This window comes from Coturnix japonica, chromosome 1 (assembly GCF_001577835.2).
Source record: "Coturnix japonica isolate 7356 chromosome 1, Coturnix japonica 2.1, whole genome shotgun sequence".
Classification (NCBI taxonomy): domain Eukaryota; kingdom Metazoa; phylum Chordata; class Aves; order Galliformes; family Phasianidae; genus Coturnix; species Coturnix japonica.
Window position 1 is genome coordinate 79,870,819 of NC_029516.1, and position 18,659 is coordinate 79,889,477.

Sequence of the window (18,659 nt, forward strand, 5' to 3'; positions counted from 1 at the left end):
TGTGTACATGTCTCCAGGTAGCTTGTAGTAGGTGGTTGGAAATGATGTTTCCATCATTGGACTCAATCATTGCTTTCTCTTTATCTTCAGATAGTAAACATTTTGCTCTTGTCTGTTTCCTTGTATAATTGTATTGGCTTTTGCCATGTGTTGATTTGAGTCTGTTCCCAACTAAATCATTTGGGAAATGAGTTTGGATCTTCTCGTGTTACTTGGATTGGATAAATTCAAGGAATTCATACTTACAGGGTAAATTCAAAGAAAGAGAAATTGCACTAGTGGCCTTGCTGTTTACTTCCCTGCATAACTCTTTTTGGCTTCCTTATAGGAAGTTTTCAGTGATTCTATTTTTTGGTTTTAGCTCTTTGGAACAGTGGTGAAATAAAATTTTATATTTTGTGAATACAAATAGTAGTCTTTACAGAGAAAATTGCTTAGATTTTCTTTCCAGTATCAAATGTTGGTTTTAGGCCATGATGTTTAAAAGGCCTGTGAATTTTATCTGACGTTTTTAGCTACCGAGGTTGGATTAACAAGTTGCTTGAGGAATAGGAAAGGGAAAATATCTTTGTCTCAGATTTTTGTATAGTATATGTAAGTTAAGTCTGTGATTAAAAAGGAGGTTGTATGTTTTGAATTACTTCATATGTGGTGCTTCGTCCTTTGTTTCAATAATTCACTGTATTGGCCTTAGTGCATTGGATACTTCATAAACACATATAGTAATTGATAACTGGCTGATGTTTTAAAGCTGTGATTCAAGAACATATTTTGGCACATGCTGATTCCTGATCAGGTAATAATATGGTAAATTAAAGCACCACCTTGAATGTAGTGAAGTGTGAGCTCATATGCCTTCCTGAGTCATGATCAAGGTAATACTCTCTCAAGTTAAACCAATTGCATTCCTCATTATTTTAGCACTGAAAAATGTAGATCTCTAGTCTTAGCCATTTTGTTTCTAAATGACTTCATTTTATTCACATCAACAAAACTTTCCCCAAACTTATCACCACTGGAAGGAGGACAAGGGATTGGTACCAAGACTTTGATCCATCTGGAACAAAACATGATCAGCAGCATAAAGAAAATGACTTTTCCAATGTTGTTGCTATGGAAATGTCAATAAGTAGGGAAGTAAATTAAATGATCTTGTTGCACCCTTTTTCTTTCTGTTGTTCTTTCCTAGCTGGGTATGCAAAGGAAGATACTCAGAACAGTGACTGTTGCTTGAATGTCATACAAAATGGCCATTAGATCAGTAGGTCTGACATGGAAGAAGCAATCTGCCTCTGTTTCTGAAATGAGAGATTGAAAATCAGCAGTGTCCCTTCAGAAGCTATGCCAGAGCAGAGGCCTCCCTGCCCAAAGGCAAACAGTGTTGCAGGATGCTCGGCAGAAGCCCTTAGGTCTGGACTCACCGCTGTGGCAGCAGGCCACTATTTGGGCCTGCCAGCAATGCCCAGCCTGAAGGATCTTAATTGCTGGCACTGACTGCCCTTTTGTTTTTATGTATTCCCCCTCTCAGTGTGCCTTCCATTATGGTTTGTTGGCAGCTCTGAAATGCTCATAGTTCCAGCCGTGATTGCTTTCATAAGAGTCATGAGAGAGTGCACCTTTAATATTATCTGCACTGTAGGTAGAAAGCAATAGTTATCGTTGGCAGCATGCCAGTGAATAGAAAGTGACATTTTAAATGGACACTACTGGTGCATCAAGCAGATGAAATTAAAGGGAGGCTGTGACAGCTAATGAAAGGCTGGTATGGGAAATGTCCAGGGTGAATGTGTTGTTTACCAGCAAGTGTACCTGATTGGATGGGGATACAGCTGATTGCAATTCACAGTGGGAATAAGGAGCTATTGCGTGACAAATGCAGCTCTCCCAGGATGGAGTTAGTTGGTCCTTGCCTGTGGAGATTCATAGGTTAAGCAACATCATCTGAAGTGCCATCAGCAGCAACTGGGGTTTCTTTGGCTGAGAAAGAACTTTTTGCTGCTTCACGTGGGGAAAGCAGCCTCTTGCAGCTCATTTCCATAGAAAATGCACAAGCACACAGAGAACAGGTTTTAAAAACAAAAAAAGCAACCCTGTATCTTGCCTTCTCTGAAAAGGTTTAAAAACTATGAAAATTAAAATCCACCATAATAATTGTTAATATCACATAATAAGAATAGTTAATTGTATTTGCATAACTCATATCACTTGCCAACAACAGCAGAAACTGACTTACAAAAAAAATGTTTGTGTAAAAGCATAATGGAATCTACATAGGCTTAATAAAGCCTGTGTGCCAATGTCTAGTCTCTGTGAAGTGAGGAAGGCCTTAAGTGACAAGGAGTAAGGCCTCAGTGTGACAAGGAGTTGCATCACATTGGCTATCCAATGATACGCCACTGCTTTCATCAATGTATTGGATAGCATAGTCAGTTTTGAATACAGCTGTTTCTACAGGCATTTATAAAATACTGATTTTGAGAAAGGTTACAAAAATTGGAAATGAAACTTATCTATTGTGGCCTTTCTGCATTTATTTTTAAGATCTTTAAAAAAGTGATCCCATTTTCATTTATATACAATCACAGTTCAGTGTTAAAATTACAACAAAAGAAAGGCTATATCTTGAAAAAAATCAAGCACTGCTGGCATCCAATAATTGATTTCAAGCCAGAGTTCCCAACACAGAGATCCAAGCTAGATTTGCAAAGGTATTTAGCAAATGTTAGGAATGAAGACTACATGTGTCCTAGTATTTTTGCATGCTAAAATAAATGTCATCACACTTCCTGAGCTTTCTGAGTACCTGCTAAGAAAGAAGGTACAATTTAAAAATTTCTCTGCTTGTAAGTATTTCAGTGTATATATATGTATGTGTTTGCTTGTGCATGTATATATGAAAAATATAAATTATATGTTATCAGTAGCAAAATCCAAAATAATTTATTTCTAGATGCACAGCTTTGTCATTCCTTTACACAGAGGATTAAGCCAGGTATTTGATGAAACAGTGGATTTTTTTGTTGGCTTAAGGTTTTTTCCTCCTTTGTGGAGTTGAATAGCTGGCAGATATTGAACCGCTGGATTCTGTGAGTTCCTAAATAATATTTATCAAAGAAGACCCATGTCCGTGTCTTCCCAAGAATCATGCATGGTTGTATCTGCCAGTGTTTCAGTATTCAACTAATCGGTGGCAACTACAGGAAACTACATAAAAAGAGACAGTGATGTTATAATCTCATAAAATATAGCTTTAACTAGTAGATAGCACTGTTTCAAAGCATAATGTGAAAGGAATTTGCAGGTATGTTCTTTGGTTTTTTTTTTTTCTCTCAAGCAGCTTTATTCTTCTCATCAAGGGCCTTTTACTAGTCAGTTATTTAGGATCAAGTTGTTAGTTGTTATTGAACAGAGTTCAGATTTAGAAACCAGCAGGCTAGTGAAAATGAGAAACTGGGACGTAGAAGAAATAAGGATTTCAATCTACAATTGAGTTCTCATTCTTCTCGTTTTCTTTGGTTGCAAAACCCATGAGCATGTCTGGCATTCAGAAGGCACGGCTAAGACCAACTGTATGGATTTTCCAGCATTACAGCTGGCTCACCCTGCAAAGGGCAGATGCTGAGACTTATAGTTCCCACATACTGCTTATCTGGAACAGTAAGAAGAAATCTGCTTTTGATTTCTTGTAACTTCATCTGTTCCTGACTTGGTAGGTTGGTTGGATATGATGGTCTTAAAGGTCTTTTCCAGCTTAAGAGATGTGATGATTCCATGATTCAGCTTGGTCCCTTAAGTGAAACGGGAACAAACAGAAAAGACCAGGCTGATTTCCAGGCCTGGAAAAGGCAAAGACTTAGATAAGTAAGGGTCATAGGGCTAAGGGTATTATAATAGATCTGCTCTGAAGGCTGGGAAATCCTCACTCTTTGGGAAGGGAAGGCTACAGCAGCAGAGATGGACTGGAAGACTTGATTTTCTCTTAGTGTTCATTGACCATAGGGCCAGATAAATCTGAAGATGCAGCAATTCAAATCCAAGTTATCTTAACAACTGTTGCTGCAGCATAGACATTAAAACACCCTTAAAAAGGATCAGTGCCCTTTTCTAAGAAATGGACACACAAATGGGTCACACAGATGAGGAGCTCTGGATGTATTTGGGTTCCCATCACTGTGTAGAGTATAGCTCTGTTGAGTGAAATTTTTGCTTCGGTCACAAACTGTTGATTTATTCTCAAATACACATTGGTTTCTGGGAGTAATTTCTAGTTGTTTGACATTTCTAACAGAGAACTAAAAGATTCCATTCTTATTAAAGGCAAACAGAATTCTCCCTGATGTGTGGCTTGGGATTTGGGAGCAATGTAGGGTGTTGAAGTGTCACTTGTCTACAGTATTTCTTCCTGAAATACTGTATGTATAAGCTGATGAAAAATTTGAATGCAAGTATTTTAACTGGTACAGAAATTTATTTTTTCATTTTCTGAAAAACATGAGCTGTGTCTGGAAATTGCCAACTGTATGTATGAGTCCAAATGTTTGCAACATAGTGCTTCAAACTGAAATTTTAATAGATATAGCTATGTTCCCTAAGGATGTAGGAAACCATAGGCAACAGAATGGTATAGAAAATTCACAAATTGAAAACTTATCTTTTGCACAGAGATTGTTCAAAGTCAAGTCCATTTATTGTAGAAGACAAGGAGCATAAACAATGAACTGAATATATAAATTTGTTTTCCGGCAAGACAGGTAAATGTTGTTTTCCTTTGTTTGCATTTTATAGAAACCAGAGATCCTTTCTTAGTATACACAGCAAATTGAAAATATACGTGCTTATTTACCATCTGAAAAGATTTATGTTACTATTGTAAGTGCATTAAATGTTTAGGTTGGATGTTGCAATTGGCAAATATCTGAGTTGCAGTAGGCAGGTGAAGAATTATTTGGGAAAAGTAACTTGAACCATCTACTCAGAGCACGTGAATTGCATTTCCTGTGTTTTCCAGATGTGTGTATTTCCCTGTGCATGTTCACTTCTCATCAGTTCAGAAATCATTTAGTTCAGAAACAGTGTGGCTTTTTTTTCTAAATCTGTATTTAAAGCAAGACAACAACAACTAAAATCTCTTCTCCAAACCAAAGTTTTAGGAATTTCCAACTCAGAAGCAAGTAGAAATATCATCTCAAAAAAAATCAGAGCACCTTCATAAGCTTGGATATATGGTTCCTAAGTGATATCTTTGAGTTATAGAAGTCAAATGGAAACATTTGAACAATTTGAATTTGAAAGCTCATATGGACCCTAAAGTATTTATGCTGACTTATTCCTAATTCATCCCATGTCAATGTGCAAACCAAAATAAGCATGCTGGGTAGGTTCAAGAGTTGGGGAGGGAGGAGGAGGAGAGTGGACACAGTAGAGATCTCCTGCAATGTGCCATGCGAACATGGCAGCATGTCTCAGTGGACTTGTGGCAAACAGGTGACCTGTTATTGTTTAACGAAAAGCATGGAATTAGCTATTATAGGATAGTTGGCAGTAAAAATAATCAAACAAGAAACAAGACCCAAATAGAGCAGTTTGTATTTCTCTTCATTTGTCATTCCTTGGTAGCGTCTTAGATTCATGTGCAGTTTCTATACTTTCGTGACTGGAGAAGGCAGTAGGAGAATGTCACTCATAGCCTGATTAGCATGAACTCCTTAAACTAAGGCTTCGTCTTTGACAACTGTGATATAAACTTATTCTTCTAAGAGTAAAAAGAGGACAGGTACCTATAGATGCCATCCATCACCTTCACATCTACTGATTCACTTGCAACTGCCTTTGCAGACTTGCTTTGAATTCCATGACCTTGGTTAGTTTTTCCTTTTAAATTTGAACTCTGTGCTGGTCAAGTTCTGGCCTGAATAAAATTTTCACATCTTAACAGGAAGCTGCACAGACATAATATTTGAGATAAAATCTTCACCTAAATTTACTGCATGAGTACTTTAAAAAAAATTGCAGTCAAAATAGAGAAGTGCTGATGAACTTCCAAGAGATCTTCAAATCCCTGAGTATGGCATCAATTTTTTTTGCTTGCTCTGGCCAGGTAATGGGCCTCCTTGAAAGTTGAACAGGGCCGTGCTGAGAATGCAGAACAAGCAATACTGAAGACAAGGATGTTTGTGAAGCAAGAAGCAAGGCATACCATAATATTACTCCTGTTCTCCTTGGACCACAGATTTCAAGGATGCTTAAAGCAAGATACAGCTGCCTCTCCATAGTCTGTGTACATATCTGATAATAATCTTATCTCAGACATAGATGCTGTTTTGCAATTGGGAAATGGCCAATACTATATTCTACTGGTTTGTGTTGTTTGCCTACTTTGTATTCAGTGACTTGGATTTTGTTTCAGACTGTCTTTGTTTCATCTTAGGAGCACATGGTGCTTCTGAAGATCTGGTGATCCACTTTCGGGCTGAAACTGAAAATGTAAGATATCACAATGACACTGTAGAAATTTGAGCTCAAGTAACTAATCTAAATCTCTGAATCAAAGTAGGAATCAGAAACAAAACCACAGTTCTGGGATATCCCAGTTTCCTTGTTCAGGACCTGGTCTTGTTCTCAGCAAAGTGAATAATGGGAATATTCGCATCTCATTTGTAAAGGGCTGAGATGGGACCTGTTATGCAGAGCCATAACATGTCTCTCGGCACAGTGGTCTCTGAATTTGTCTTCTAGTGTAAGATCTCTGGCTCTGAATCCAGACTCATAATATTCAATCCCTCAACATTTCCATAAGTTAGTGTGACAAGAAGGTGCAATGCAGAAATGTTGCCAAATACCAGGACATGGATTTGGCTGCTTCCTGCCCAAACTCTGCCAGCTGTTGCTGTGAGCAGTGCTCAGCACAGCCATACATGTTCATCTGAATTTCAGAAATTGTTTATCTCGTTGATGAAACAAATGTACAGTCAAAAGTAAAATTATTCATTAACAGCAAGGTGGGACATGAAGACCCCTGCACCAGCATGGTATTGAAATCCAAGCTCTGTCAGCTGCTCAGATGACTGGTTCCTAAGTCAGTGACAGGCACAGAGCCTCCCTAGGTATGTAAATAGGACGAGGCAATTGTGTCTGCTTTGTGAACAGTAAATTACTGTCTTTGTGAATGTTTATTTCACATACAGGCAATGTAATTCCTTCCCAAACCCCATGCTTGTGAGTTTATTTCACCTCTCAACCCCTCCTTTACTTTAAACAGCAAAAAAAAGGTCTGAATAGAAGGAAGGAAAAATCAGTTGGAAAATGAAAATAAGCATCTGCACACAATCATATCCTCCATCAGTGTGAATATAAGGCACTTGAGTCTTATACAAAGCTGTGAACATTATGTGCCAAATTTGTTGCAGGTGTGGGCACAAACTAGAAAATATTCAGAGTCAGATAAAAGAGGGTTAAAATGCAGGCATACAAACATTTGTGAAGAAAAGAATAATTCTGAACATGTTCCTTAATATTAAACCTGTTACAGCTCTTTGAGACAGGCTAACAGCTCTTTTTTTTTTTTTTTTTTTTCTTTTTCTCTCTGATTATGAAAAATTTTGCAGCCAATAGATATTTAATGGAAAAGTAACACAAAGACAGATGGTGCAGATGCCTCCAACAGTACAGCTTTTATCCAGATGTAGTTTTTTAGAAGCATATTTACACTCATGAAAAGTCTTAGGGACAAATTTTAAGATAAATTAATTTACCAGCATATTTCAGTTTAATATGAATTTCCCCTACGGCTACCATTAATGTGTTGCTTTATCTAAAGTGTACTGTATATTATATCATCACGTAGATAAATTTACAGTGATTTCGAAGCTGCTTTTGCAGTGTTCCGAATAACATGTCTCCTTTATTTTCTTTTAAATTAAAAAATTTAAAAAGCAGGTCATACTTTTTTTGGACCTTAGCCTAATAAAAACCAAATTCAGGAAAAACAAGATTTCCCCCAGTTTGTTTGTTTGTTTGTTTTTCTTCAATTAAACATTTTTTATTTTTCTTTCAACAAAGAAGTTTATTAGAGTTGAGTGCCAAAAAGCAAGGAACTGGATTTAAAATATCAGATCCTGATCCTACAGTTGATTTTTATTTGTAACAGACTTCAGCAAATAATTTTAATGATAAAAGCCTCTAGAAGAGATTAAAATCAAGCATCTTTTACATTTAGAAATTTTCAAAGGCAGCCTTAGTCATCTTTATATCCAAAAGGGATATTTTCTAACACTTTTTCTTCTTTTTCTTTTTTTTTCTTTTTTTTTTTTTGAGACAAAAATTAAAAAAAAAAAAATCCTTTGGAAAGAAAGAGCTCTGCTTTTGCCATGGGAAATGTTAAACATTTTGCCTAACAGTTGAGTATGGAATGGCTTATGTCCAAAAACCTGCTAATTATTTAATGCCTGGTGTGATTTGTACTTTGGTACTTCATGAATTCATCTTCTTCTCTGGATCAGGCTTTGCATGTCATTCCACAAGAAAGGAGGTGACATTGGAAATACAGCCTGACCTAGTTTTCCAGCACTGAAGGGAAAATGGGAACTCTTCAAGCTCTAAGTTCTATAAATTGCCATGTTAATATTCACTAAAAAAACCTTTGAGATCTGATTATTTCCATCAAAATGTACATGCTGGTGCATGGAATACTGGGAATGCATGCATAAGATTCTTTGGGGTTTATTTCTCCCTCTATTTTTTTTTCTTCAGTATATACCATTCATCTAAAAAATGGAATAAGAATTGATGGGGATGGCTGATAAGTTCTGACTGCAGCTTTCTGCAGATTCCCCTAAGAGGGCTGAGTATATTGTTCTCTTAGTAAACTATCTAACGTTATCATTGTTGTTTCAGATTCATGAGCTAGCTCATGATTTCCCCTTCATAATAAACTTATCAGTTGTCTTTTTTTTCTGCTGGTTAATTAACACATGTAGCTAATTGGCTTCAACAATATTAGGCACAGTTGCCTTTATCCAGGGCCATTGCTAAAGCAAGTTGTTTTCAGAAAATGTGTATCTAAACTAAGAAAAAAAAAGTAACAGCTTCTTTTACCTCCCTCTTAATAGGAGCAGCCTCTAGAGGACAGACAAGTGTGCTTTGTGAGCGTGATTATTTCAGTGGAGTTTGTACATTTGCAGCCTTCATTGTTTTGATTAGGAATATAACCTCATTTGTTTCATTATTGTGAAGTATGTTGTATGGTTTGGTTTGTAGCTGCTCACATCTACGTAGGCTCACACATATGCAAATCTGCTTTCCAGAATTTCATTTAAATGACTACATATGTTTGAAGTGGAATGTCTACACAAGTAACACAGTAAATCCACTATATTATTAGGATATTTGGTGGTATTATGTTTTCTAAAGGCTAGTATCTCTTTATGAGATGCTATTTGTGAAGTAGCTTTCTCTATTCACAGCAGTCAGCTGATTTCAATGGGTACTGCTTCTGAACTAGAGAAATGCTCACTGTAATGGATTACTGCATCTGAAGCAGTAATAATCATCCATATGTCTGCGTTCCACTCATTTGCTCACATGCTATTAGAGAAGAATATTATCAAATAGCAATAGAGGGGATTGAATCAATTAGAAATGCCAGTATTTGACTGTTGTGTAATGTATGTATTTCAGCCTGAGCCTTAGACTGACCATGTTTTCCTGTAGCCCTTGACTGTACTGAAGTACATACTGTTTTGCTTCCCTGTTACCTTTGGGCTAAAGATGCTCAAAAGACAGCAATGCAATATTTTATCCTCTTCTCTGTGTTATGAATGTAGGTAGTCATACCTCCTTATAGTGTAGTCTTCTGGATGGGGAGAAGGCGACCTTTTTCTCTGGACACTTCACCTGAGTTTTTTGACAGAAGAATTATAATGTATCCAGTCTACAGTTTAGACCCTGCAGAAACCTGAGGAGTTTGCAGCTACATCTGATAGAAAAAGACATACTCAGCTTCCCTAGCTTTGGAGACCTAAGCTGTAGACTGTGCATGTAGTGGTAGTTTTGTTTTCAAAGTCTTATTTCTTATTCAGTCTACAGGCATTTAGAAGAAATGGAAAAAAAAAGGAGTTCTCCTGAGATGGAGGTCATCTCTGGAAGGTCACATTTACCTGCTCTGACTCATTCTTAGGAGGAGCACTGCCAAAGAGAAGGTACCTGCTCATACAGACCTTGCTGGATACAACTGGATCAATTGAATTTACATTTGAGAGAGGTACAAAGGAAGTAAGTGGAGGTATGTAGTTTATTTACAGGAAAGTTTTAGCCAAAGTAGCAAGTTTTTACTAACGTATAATTAGCCAAAAGTGATAGATTTTCTTCAAGTGTTGGGTAACTTACTAGTTAATAGGCTGGACTGTTTTTCCTGAATCTGTTCAGACTTGAGTAGGTTTTTGAGTCTTCTGTTTCTAACAACAGACAGAGCAAATTTTAAAGAAGAAGGAAAAAAGCAAAGCGAAGTACATGCACATGCATACAAAATATGCAAAAACAAAAACAGCAAGCAACAAAAACCTCCATTGGTGGGTTTTGGAATCTCTTAATCCTATTTTTGCTTGTCTCAATACGATGTGCATTTCCTGAAGGGGCTTGTGTGCTGATCTGCACTATTGCCATATGTTTCACATGTGAAAATAATTCAGTGAGAGTAGTTGTCTATGTTTGTATGCGGTGCATATACACAACATACAAACACGCACACACACATTCTTATTTATACTCATAAATCATTTCTTTCAAGAACAGATGCTCTTCTACTGCTCTGTACCTTGGTGTTTCTACACTCAAGAGTGCCTTAATTTGGAAAAAATTGCAACTGTCACAGCTCTGCTGCAGTAATGGTTTTGTGAGAACCAACTTAATAAAAACATCAAGCCTCTCTGTTCCAAACAATTTTATTATAGTTAACAACTCAGCCAGTTATCAAATATTTTGTCGCCAGTGCACTCTGTCTCTGTGAATGATGACATGGATGAGCTCTGGATTTCTGTAGTGTTTTATACATACAGAGTTCCTTACAGCTGTGTAGAAGTGTTTCCTTAAGGAATAAAACTGCACAGGAAGTAAAGATAGATGTACCCTGTGATAGCTATTTTTTGATGAAAAGCTTCTACAGACATCAAACTGGTTTACCTGAACTAATTTAAACAATGGTAGGCGAAAAAAAAGAAAAAGAAAAAAAAAATTGACTGGATCTTGACTTTTCTAAAATAAGTATATAATTTTTAATAATTTTGACCTTCACCTTCAGCTCTGATCTTTGCCTCTCCAAAACATACCCCTTTGCTGTATATGCATGGATGTCTTAACATGAGTATCACAGAATCACAGAATTGTAGGGGTTGGAAGGGACCTCTAGAGATCATCGAGTCCAACCCCCCTGCCAAAGCAGGCTCCCTACACCATGTTGCACAGGTAGGCATCCATGAGGGTCTTGAATATCTCCAGAGAAGGAGACTCCACCACCTCCCTGGGCAGCCTGTTCCAGTGCTCCATCACTGTAAGGAGTAACATCCTTAATGTAGATATTTCTATATCTAAACTTCACAGAGACTTTTATTTACCTCGAGTATAATTTCTATGTAAAGTGTGTGCTCATATAAGAGCCATAGTCTTTCACTTAATACTTTTTTTTTCTTTAAAAATATGTTGATGTCACCTGCACTTTGCCCACTGGTAAATCTCTGTTTGAAACTTGTTGCCTTTTTATTGTTATTTTTCAAGAATATGCTACAGAAATGTTCTCTGTGCATCAGATAAATGTGAAGCTCAGTATTATGCTACTCAGCCTTGAACTGATTTGCAGTTTTCCTCTGCTGCTTAAATATTTGATATTTCAGGGACAAGTTAGTTTAGAAATTGAAGCTAAGAAACATTGAATTGAGAGCTGTGACAAGATGTCCTGTAGAGTTTTACCTGTAGAAAAATACAACTGTGTTTGACTCACTATGGTTTCTGGTAACCAGCATATAGAAAATACGTTCTTACTGATTTGATATTTTTTTTCCTGTCTCCAGAGACACATTCAGTGTATGGTAAACTAAAGCCATTATATTATTCCAGAAAACAGATGTGATAATTAGGAACAGGAATAAGTTTCAAAATTCAATGGAAAAAATAGTTGTCAAGTTTATTTCTGAAGTGAAGCACAAACAAAATGCATGCCAATGTGTGGATGATTAATGGGGGGAATGCCAAAGTCTTTCTATTAGTTCCTTTATACTGCTGTACACAATCACGCATGCTTTGTATGGCCATCAGAATTTTACTCAATATACTTGACCATAATGCTAATCAACAGTTTCTCCTGGCAAATGGAAAGTGATAATAACTCCAATAGAAGAAGACTTTTTCTGCTTCAGATTGAATGGTAGAGTCTGTTTGTCGTTATTCACTTCCTCCTCAACCTACTCAGTGTGCATCTAAATTAATTCCTGTCACTTACGTGCTCTCCTGATAAATACCTGATCTATATTTAATGTCTCTTTATTCTCATTTTATTATGCTTGTATGCAGTAGTGAAAGAAGATAACTGGCAGAGCAGTGTACCACAGCAGAGAATTTGCTATTGCTTCTTTTCACTTTTTGGTGGAACAGCTATATTTAGAAACACAGACGGTCAGCCACAAATTGCCTACCTATGTGCTTACTTTTTCCAATCCTTGATATAGAATTCTCTGTACTACTTTGATAAATATTGCCACGTTTCACCCATACAGCCATAGTAATTGTTTCCATAGTAACTGATTAATTTACAAATGTTCTGAACTTGAAGATTAATTGGAAGAGGAGCAGAGGCGTAAATCCAGTATAGTGGGTGCTGTAAGGCTTTTGGTGCCTGTACCATAGGCAGTGCTTTAGTTAAGGAAAATTAGAGGTTGAAACTCAATATTTTAGGTGAGGTGTGATTTACAGTTTTAAACATATAGGGCTGCAGAAATCAAAATAATAAACCTTTGGTAAATTTGCACACTTCTCACACACTTTGCTATATATAATTGTTTCCTGTCTGTGGTATCAATGCCTTGGAAGTAAAAGTTTCTCATAACAAGTTCTGCTGCAGTGTTGCTAAGTTCACTTATTGGATACAGTTGGTTGTGTGGTGTTAGTTGTTTTTCTTTGTTTGTTTATGTATGTACTTTGTCTGAAAAACCATTGAGTTTTTCTGTTATGGGCAAGGAAATTTAAAAGTACCCATTGTTTTTCAGTGCAGTAAAAATATATTGAGAACTTCCAGTGCATGCACTCTCCATTTAGCATAAACAGGAATCACAACACTTGCTCTTTGTGAATGACAAATTACTTGAATTTACAGCATTGTTTTTTGTTGTTTCTTTTCACAAAGGGGAAGACATTGCTGAGGCTATGATCACGGATTTCCTTGCAAGACTGTCTTTCAGGCTCTTTGTTTTCTTCAGCTGGTGCGAAGTAGTTGTAGTAACTTACAATGCAATAATCATGTGTCTCACAAAGTTTATTTGTTTGCTAAAAACAAACTACCTTTTTCCTTCCAGTACTTTGAATCTCTTCTTGGATACATCATTAGTGAAGTGCTTTCTTTCCAAATCTGAAAAAAGAAAACCCACAAAACACCATCAAGTATAGGCTTTTAATTTTAAGCTATTTCTGTACAGAAGTAATGATGAGAATATAAATGTTTCACTACATTGTGAAACATATGATTAACCTGGATTTCAAAACCTGTCTTTACAGCCTGTGCTTTCTATGTTTACGTGCTCAGGTCTTGTAGCAGCAAAGGACCACTTTGCGAAACTGCAGGTGCTACAAATGAACAATGCAGTCTGGCCAAATCTCAGCAACCCCTTCCTGTGGATCTCAGGCTGAGCACTGTGAATTAAAAAAAAAAGTACATCTCTGTGTGATATTTTGGTGCTCCAAGAGGATTTCCAAAATCCTTTTTCCTGGATTGGGAGCTTTACTGATGTCAAAAGACAATCAATAGAATAGATACATGAGAAAAAGAGGTAGGCATTGTGGTCTCGGTTTCAGGTGTTCTGAGATTCATAGAAAAAGATTCATTCTGAAAAGTGCATGCAAAACATGATTATTTGGAAAATCAATTATTTGGATTCATTGATGTTTAACTATTCAGAGGGCATCACTTTAGTTTGTGAAAAGTCAGAAAAAGTGCAGGAGATAGTAGGATGGATAAAAGTTTGAGGCAAGTATCTTTGTTTATATTCTGTGAGATGGGAAAATGTTATCTCTATTGAAGTTTCTGCTTTGGGCCAATGTTAATAGCCAGATCATTATGTTGCATAAAACCTTTTTACATCAATATGCTATTTATAACTTTTTTTAAATATTGTACAGGCATAAGGACTAAACGCCACAGTGGTTTGTTAATAAAATTGCCACTTTGCCTGATTCAAGACTAACATAAATAATGTGGAAAACAAGATTTCAAAGTCTTTCAAATGCTCCTTGCTGAAGTATACATGTAATTAAGGCTGACCGATCTTGCAGTCAGTTATAGTAGGTGCTGAAGTTATTTTCTTCCATGACAAAAGGCAGAATGGATGAAATCCTCTCAGAGATTTCCTGATAATGGGGCAGATTGTGTCTTTGAATGGGAGACCCTGAAGTTATACAGCACTGATACTCCAGCTGTTCACCTTCTAATCCTCCAGGTCAGGAATCATTCTGTGATTCACAGGCTTCTGCTGTCCAGGCATGCACAAAACATACAGTCTCTCCCCATTTTGACACGAGGCTGCTTTTGTACTTGTGAGCTCAGCCTGGTTTTATGCTGCATCTCTTTGCAGAACACCTGCAACTCCTTTAGGTTGTTGTAATTCCACAGCACATCGCTCTATTTTGCCAGCAAAAATATTGAGTTCAGGCACAGCTGCATCAATTAGCTCCTCAAATCTGCAAATAGTGATACTGGTGACATTTTTTTGGATGAATGAGGGACCTACTGGCAAGTACATAAATGAAATGATCAACCTTCTCTTTCATATTTCTTTGTGTTTAAACATTCTTTTCCCATCGTGTACTTTGAAAGTGACGGTCTTCTGCCCTTAGCTCATAAAACACTAACAAATATTTTGCATCTGTCACAACCGTGCTTCATATGTGCATGGATGTGCATGCTGATTAAGTATACAAGATCTGCTCTGAAAATAATGCCTCTTACTTTATTTTATTGGCCATGACATCAGAAATAGATGTTGGTAGCATGGCAGTAAAGGCTGAACCCTCCCAACATTTTGCTGCCATGCAACAGATAGCAGCAGAGGGGTAGTCTGATGCAATGGCATCTGACATGGAAGTGCATGTGAAAAAAGAGGTGTTATTGAAGTCCTCTGTATAGAAAAAATGGCATCCACTGACAATCATAAATACTTGCTGAATGTCAGTGGAGACCAAACAGTGGAAGTGAACACAGTGAGGCAGTGGGTGGTTCATTTTAACAGTGGTGACAGTTACATGAAAGATAAGTATGGCATGCAAGCTCTTGACAAAAAATGCATAGCTAATGGTGGTGACTATCCTAAAAACAGTGTTTTGCAGCTGAGAATTTTCTCCACCAAATAGTGTTAATGTGCTCTTTGTATCTCTTGTTTCCATGTAAATTAATAGGAGGCATTACTTTCAGAGTGACCTACATGTATTCATATGTATTTGCCTTGGTCAGAGATACCAACTGCTGATACAACTAGTATCTTATGATCACTGAATTTCATAATGTTATTCTGTGCTGTTCCAGATTAAGTTTCTCATCTTGTCTATCCATAGATACCCAGTCAAAGCTAAAGGAACTGAAACTCACCATATCATTAGGAGGATCAATCTCTCCTCTTGCATTATTTCTTTTTCATTTGCTTGGTTTTATATTTTTTGTTGTTGTTGTTTGTTTTATTTTTGATTTTGTCTTTTCTCTTTTTGGTAACCCAAACCCATATCTCCTAGGGCACATTTTGAAGAATAATCTGTTGGGATGATGGGGAATATATCCATAAACAAGATGAGGAAAATAGGACCAGAGCCCAGGAAAGTGGAAATCATGTGGGTGGATTGCGCAGGTGGATTAGAACTGCAATAGTAGTAAACACTACACATTAAGGTTTATGACTGACCTCACGGGCCAGTCACTGGGGCTGACAGTTGGAGAATAGTACCTATTTTCAGATGAGTATAAGGTTTTGATGTGTCTTCCTTCCTTTCTCCCTTCTTTCCTCTCTCCCTCCCTCCTTCCCTTTTTCTTTTTATCCAGGTTAATGCAGAAATAAAGCAAATCTTCTGAACGTTTGCCCCTAGCTGAAGCCCTGGGAGACTGGAGAGCATACATGCATTAGGCATCTACTCTACCCGGCTGATTTCAGGCAATGATTTGGAACAGAAGATATGAAGATATGAGCTCTGCCCTGCTTGGCGTGACACAGAAAAGAGATTTTCTGTTGATATCACTGTTGTGTAGAACTGGAGCTTGACGTTTTCATTAAAATAACAGATACAGCTCTACTTGCTGCAGTAGCTGCAGACTCCCTTGTTTATACTGCCTCTGTTTTACTTTCAGGGCAGGAACTTCCCCTTGGTTCTCAGACTGTTTAGATTCAGGGAAGCAGTGCATGTCAGTGTGTGTGTATGTATTCAGTTCCCTCTCTGTACATTTAGAAATTGTAAAGGGAAAATTATTGTGAAGAGGAAAAAAATAGAGGACTGGTTTCTGTCCCTTTGCTGATATTATGGTATTAACATAGATGATTTGCTGATGGTTGATATGAGCCTAGGTTCCAAGAGGACATCCTTCTAGCACCTTGAATGCCTGGGCCACCCCTCCAAGCAGGCTCAGCAGGCAGCCCTGGCCTTTCTTGTTTGCTGTTTTGTTGTTTCAACTCTCAGCTGGAGATTATTTCTCCTTTCTGCTTCCTCTTTCCATGATACATGAATGTGCTGTGTCAGGCTCCCCTTCTGGTCAGTGTCCTGGGTAGGCTTTGCCATGGTGTCAGCAGTAAGCAGATCTGAGAAGGCCAAAGTCAGGGCATCAATGGAAAATGTGCCTAACAAATGAGAAGCCAGTCCAAATGGCCACACGTTATGTCTTTTCTCTCACGAAACATGACAGGAAGGCACAACAGAAAAAGCTGCTTTTCCTTATCTTTAGCCTTTCACCTGGGTTTGTTTTTTCCTCTGTCCTAATGGTTCCTTGTCAGCTTTTTCTGTGTCCTGACTTCCTTTCCCCTGAGCTTCTCTTGAGAGGCAGAGGAACAGGGTCTGATCAAGGAAACAGCGGGCAGCAGGCTATAAATTTGACAGATTATGAACATGCTTCAGTGTGCTGTGTAATCTGTAAATCGAAACACCCAATTTGAGATAGCAATGAATACCTGTGTATCAAAAAGCAGGAGATGTAAGAGACAGCAACTGCCTATTCTAACAATAGCTCCTCCAGAAACACACTGTGCAAAGGTTCTTGTATTCATCATAAAAATTGTTTTCTTTCTTCCCTTAGCTGCTATGCAGCGTGTATGTATTAGAAGTTATTGCTAGTATGACTTCACTGATAAAGCTCCATTGTATCCAACGTGAAAAGAGAATAAAAGAGGTAATATTCTCTGGCATATCATGTGGATTCCCTTTGTACAGCATGGACTTCAAGGTACAGAAATATCTTGTTAGGTTTTCTTCTCTGCTACTGAAATCCTGATGAAATCCAAGCTCACAACCTGAACTTAAAACTGAAAGGGAGTTGAGCACGTCAAAATGCTTCATAAGCCAATGACACAGCGAAGTTTCAGAGATACCTTTAAAATATGTGCATCTCTTTGATATTTTATAGTGGGAAACTGTCACTTTGGGCAGACAAAAATCACCCTTCTCTGCTTCAGCAGACAAACACACATCCTGCCTGGTTGCCTTCCTCAGCAAGAGATGTGGATGGGGACTGCTTCTAGCTGCAAGGAGGGAAGGCAGCGGTCTGCATTTCCCCACCTCCCTTCTGCTCTCCAGACTAAGAATGAACACCGAAGTACAGGACATGAGGTAAATAGAATCACTATGAAACAAAACTTCAGCTCCTTAAGTACTTTTAGTATCACTTGGTCATCTATTTATTTTCCCAAGAAAGCTAAACTGTCCAGAGGATGCTCTGAAAAGAACAACTACCCAGAACTGAACTACCTGATGGGCCTGATCTTGAAGCCAAGAGAAACTTGGACTGGCTGTTTTATCTGACCAGAGGAGAACCATTTAAGAAACAGAAACACTCACCATGGAGACTTAAACTACCTAAAAATGCCAGATGCAGACTTGAATACTTGAAATCATAAGACAAGAAGCCAATTTCTGCTTTATTGACTCACTGACTACCTAAGAGTGCTGTATTAGTGCAGTAGCCATCAGAATGGCAGACATAAGAAACACTGTAATTCATCCAAGTTTAAATGCTGGAGCTATGCTGAAGGGCATCTAAGCCATCTGCAAAAGAAGACTTCAGTCACTGCAAAGCAGGTTGCAGAAAATAACCATTTCCAGAAACCAGAAGGTTTTTTTTTTCATGGAAAGACTTCAGTATGTCATGATATCAGAGCTGTCTCGTAGATTCCAGGCCACCAGCATCAAGAAGATTGAAGATACCAGACTAATATGTC

General features: G+C 37.7%; 1 long non-coding RNA gene across 2 annotated transcripts in view; it reads left to right on the top strand.

The window, feature by feature from the left end:
• Nucleotides 1–16,752, top strand: part of LOC107321589 — a 35,500-nt gene extending 18,748 nt beyond the window's left edge. The window contains exons 3-4 of one of the 2 annotated variants that reach the window (XR_001558604.1): nt 10,077–10,279; nt 16,283–16,752. This is a non-coding gene — a long non-coding RNA (uncharacterized LOC107321589). The remainder of the gene's footprint in view (nt 1–10,076; nt 10,280–16,282) is intronic. The other variant, XR_001558605.1, reaches the window with a different exon arrangement.
• The last annotated feature ends 1,907 nt before the right edge of the window (nt 16,753–18,659 follow it).